We start from the raw sequence: 5,329 nt of genomic DNA, 5'->3' as shown, positions 1-5,329 counted from the left end.
TTTGGGGGAGAAATAGGAACTTTCTCTCCTGAAATAGATCTGTGTCATGGGACTCCCCTTAGTTTGTATCACCTTAGTTATTCCAAAGCCATTCAATTTTGTGGCTATTGCCTCACTATATTGTAAGTTAACTGAGGGCAAGGACCATGTTTATTTACATCGACTTGTCTCCTGGTACCCCCTTTTTGGAGAAAAGAACTTAACACTCATTAGAAGACCAGTGGCTACAGTTGATGTTTTGCCCTCACTGTTAAGTGTATCTGGAGTTAACCATGTCTAAGCTTCCTAGACAAACTTCAGAGTAAGAGCTAAGTTTGGAAGTGTTTTCTTAAAGGTGGATTCCTGTTGTGTCCGGGCTCCCAACTGGGAAAATTGCTCTCAGTTCAGCCAGTATTTAACTGCTTCGTCAGCTGACATGAATATGCAAAGAGGAAAAAAAGGCCATCAGCAGATCCTGTGGCTTGGTGATTAGGCATTAATAGAGAATCAAAGTTTGGACAGACCTCCTCTCCAAGTGCTGCAGGTATCAAGAAAGGGTATTGAATTGCTCTGATTTCCTTGAAATAGCTGTTTGACAAGACTGAAAAATGCGTGATTATAACTATCCCTTTGTGGGTCTTTTCCACATTCATTTGAAAGAGGTATGGCAGCCCATAAAGAACAGCAACTTCCTCGCAAGCCAGAGGGCTTAATGAAGAATTAAGAATACTTCAACCTTGTAGCTGAAATAATAGAAAGAAAATTGAATTATTCTTCCCATAGTAAATGTATATATTCCTGAGTGTTTTTGTTAAAATGACTCTGCTAACCCATGGAGTGAAATACACCTTGTTTTCACAGGGGTGCATTAAGCAGAGCTGTGGGCGCTACTACACTGCTTAGCAGAGAACAAAACACATCAGAATGAAAAAGCACTCTCGACGTACGGGCATATCAACTCTAAATTGTATCCCAGCTGCTTCTGGCACCGTTAGACAGAGCACTGGGTAATTCATAGAAGTCATTTTTAACAATTTGATTGTTGGTATATATCTACTGAATTGATTGGTTGCGGAGACAGATCTTTATTTGTATAATAGCAATAACATCCTTTGCAGATTACTGCTCAATTTATTCCTGATGCTAACATTACCAACCAGCATCTATCAATTTACATTGAAAAAATATGTTCTTATTTCTTAATTATCTGTTTAATTGTAGGGAGACTAGAGTCCCATGATGCCTCGATTTGCCAGCACTGGGGAGTCTGCCAGAGTCAATGAGAGTCATGCTGTTTGGCTTCCAGAGGGCCCTGTGCAAGCTCGGGATATTAACAACCTTCACCCCTGTGCACATGAAGGCGCTCATGCCCTGAATCAGTCACCAGCACAGCCTGCTCTTCTACACCCCAGCTGCAGTCTTCACAAGCCAGCAAATGACTTCTCCATTGACCTACTTTCCTGCTGATCTAATCTTGCCAGCTCTAGTCATCAGGAATCCTGGTGATGACACCCTCCATCAGATCTCCCTTGGGGCACCATGGATGTCTCTGCAGAGTGATTGGCAGGAGGGCGGGATTGCCCAAAATTTTGTGGCAGCTCCCAGGAATAAATTATAGGCCCCATTTCTGACCAATGAGTTCAGATGGACTGAGATGGAAGCTATACACATTTAGCCAGTTTCCTCTTCACCCCAGCTGCCACCACCACTAAATATAAACATTAATCTATGCAACAGCTGTGCATTAGAAGGCAACTACTGTAAGTCATGTCATTCTTATTTGCCCACTCCTTTTAAAGGAGATTTCCTTTATATCTTCTTTCTTATTATGGTCAAATATATATAACATAAAATTTGCCATTTTAGTCATTTTTAAATATACAGGTCAGTGACATTAAGTGCACTCACATTGTTCTGCAACCATCACCACCATCTATCTTCAGAACTTTTTCGTCTTCACAAACTGAAACTCTGTACCCATTAAACAATAATTCTCCACATCTCTCTGCTCCTACCCTGACAATCACCAATCAACTTTCTGTTTATGAATTTGACTACTCTAGTGCCCTGAATAAGTGGAATCATATATTATCTATCATTTTGTGTCTGCCTTAAAAAATAAATTATAAGGAAAATTTTTATTTAGAAAATCACTGAGGTAGTAGAAGGGCCCTTGGAGCATAGGAGAAAGAGAGATATGTGCCTTGAAAGAGGAAAGAGGGAGGGGAGGTATGGACTTGCTCTGGAAAAGAGAGAGAGAGCACCTCCTGGGGAAAGAAGGGGGTGGAGGAAATCGCAGAGCCACCGGCCTTCTTATATCTTCAAGGTTCATCGATGTGGTAGCATATATCAGAATGTCATTTTATTTTAAGGCTGAATAACATTTCATTGTATGAGTAGACCATATTTTATTTATCTATTTATCCATCAATGAACATTTGGATTGTTTGGAGCTCTAGGCTATTGTGTGTGTGTTTTTTTAGTGTTATGCTTGATTCCTTTCTCTTTATTTTTTATGTATCTACTAGAGGTTTTTACTTTGTGGCTACCATGATGTTGGCATAAAAGATCTTAGAGTTATAACATTCTCTTTTAAGTTGGCTATTGTGAATAATGCTACCATGAACTCAGGTGTACAAATATCTGTTCAAGTGTCTTCTCTCAATTATTTTGGTCTTTGCCAAATACTACTCATCTCCTTAACCATGTGAACCCATCCCAACTTTTATCTCTCTGGGATTCACAGTTCCTTCAAGTGCCTTTCACTGTTACTACCTAAATTTCACCTCTTCTCAGTATCTGCCCTCCCTACGTCCCCCTACTTCAGTCACAGATTCTGATTTATCTTCCATCTTCCTTCCCACCATGAGCCTGCTATGGAAGAGGCAGAAGCCCAGGCCAGACTCCGAGAAGAGGATACTCCCATCTTTTCCCACTGATGCCCATTAGCCTAGGTGGATCCCATTCCCAAGCCTTTCATAGCTACAAGCAACAATCCCTGATTTCCACCTGGCAGCCCACATGAATACACAAAGATCATCCCTGACCTTGAGACTCTGGCAAAAGATAAAGGGTAAGCACGTGTCCCATACTCAAAGACCCAAATCCAGAACTGTGATCGTGGCTCAGCAGCTTTGAACTCCATCAGCACTGTGGCAGGAAGAGACAGTCTTCCCCCAATGTGGGATCAAGCACAAGTAAAGAAAGCCCTCTCTCTAATAAGGATAACAGTTTGCTTGGGGCCAGCAGCCCTTCCAGGGATTCTAATCACACCTTCTCTAAATCACTTTGATTTTTTATTGTTCTTTTCATCACAATCATCATCATTATTTTATTATTATTACTAGAGGCCCGGTACACAAATTCATGCATGGATGGGGTCCGGGAGAGAGGGGAAGGACATGATCAGCTCTCCGAGTGGGCGGTGGGATGCCCTTGCCAGCCTGGGATCCAGATATCTCCTGCTGACGTTCACACCGGTTGTTGGGAGCTACCTGGCAGCTGCTTTTATATACTTTCTTCCTTGTAGAACATCTAGGGACGGGGGGAAGTAGCTGTGATGCCTGAGATTGACTTCCAGGAGGCAGGCAGCACTGTTGGGATCCTGCCAGTGGTGCTGGTCCATCAGTGCCTGGCCCGTTCTCCAGAGATTGGATAGGACTACTGAGGGACTGGCTGCCGCCGGCCTGGTGGGCTGCCGGGATGGCTGAGCAGCACTCCCACTGTGGGAGCACACTGAGCACCGGGGGGAAGCTCCTGCATTGAGTGTCTTCCCCCTGGTGGTCAGAGAGCATCATAGCAACTGGTCTTTCTGGTTGTTCTGGTCATGCGGTCGCTTAGGCTTTTATATATAGATTATTATTAATTCTTGCCAGAGGATCTTTTTTTCATTTTTTTTTTTAGAGAGAGTAAAGGGAAGGAAGGATGGTGGGGGGGGGAAGAGAGAGAAACATCAATGTGAGAGAGATACATCAATTGGTTGCCTTCCATTTGGGCCCTTACCGGGCCAAGGATTGAGCCTGCAACTGAGTTACATGCCCTTGACCGGGAATCAAACTGGGGACCCTTTGCTATGCGGGCTGACGGTCTAACTACTGAGCACACCAGCCAGGGCATCATCATTATTTTAGATTTCTACCATTTGTTGCTTGCTTACCATACACAAAGTGCATGGTAAGAAATTTTTCTCTGCTTATATTTTTAACAATATCGCTATTAATGGGAGGCAGAATACTCTCTGGAGCCAGTCTGCCAAGTTCAAACCCCAGCTTCGCCACTTATTAATGGCTTGAAACTCTCTATCTCTCTGTTTCTTCATGCAAGAAGGATAATAATAGTTTGTATATTAACAGTTGTGATAATTGAGTGAGATAATCCATGCATCATACCTAGCAAATAGTCAGTGCTTGATTAAGATGGACTCTTATTATTTTCTCCATCTTGATGATCAAGAAACTAAGAGCAGGTTAAGCAGCTTGCCTAAGGCAACACATGCTGGGTCTGTTGACTCTCAGGTGTATGCTCATACTATTTCTCAGGTTTATATATGCCTGCTCTGTTGTCCATGGAGGACGAAATAGAACAAGCTATATATCAGCCTTTTATATAAGTTGTAAATATGTACTCACCCCAGATATACTTTGTATTAACTAGTCTACCTCTACCTCAATTTGCAGGGAGTAGATAACACAGAGTTAAATAAAATTTGTCTCTAATTTTTACTGATCTAAGGCAAGTGGCTATCTAAAAGGCTGATATACTAGTATTGATAATATCTTCCATGTACAAACACACATAAAGTGTGGACATTCCTTATTTCACCCTCTGCTAAATATCTATTCTCAACATTCCCAGTCACTGGAAAGCAGACTATTAATCCTTTTTCCTATCTCACCACCCTCATCACTCTCCACAAATTGGTACATGAGAGATAGTGAATGTAGATGGCAGTTCACAGAGCAGGAAATGATCTCTACAGGTGTTCCCCAAGAGGAAACTGCCCGTTCCCCAAGAGGAAGGACCAGATGAATCCCGCTCAAGTGCATTTCAAAGTCATTACAGTAAAACTTTAAAAAAATCTAGACCATTTCAAAATTACTTTTAATAGACTTGCTTCATTTTCTCAGGCTTTCTTCAAATCAAAAGCAGTTTCACTCCCCTCCTCCCCATCAAACCTCATGCTGTGGTGGATATCGACTGGCTGTTTATAATTGGGCCTAGCCCATCTGACCCCATGAAGGTAATAGGGCAGGTTTCTGAATGTAGATTTATATTGGAGCATCATTCTGCCTCAGTTGTAGATGCGTCTCTGGACACAGATATGAGCTCATCTTTGAAAGATAACAGCATG

This window comes from Myotis yumanensis, unplaced genomic scaffold, assembly GCF_028538775.1.
Source record: "Myotis yumanensis isolate MYYU_CA2020_CCGP unplaced genomic scaffold, mMyoYum1.0.hap1 SCAF_9, whole genome shotgun sequence".
Lineage (NCBI taxonomy): Eukaryota > Metazoa > Chordata > Mammalia > Chiroptera > Vespertilionidae > Myotis > Myotis yumanensis.
This window is presented reverse-complemented; position numbering follows the sequence as displayed.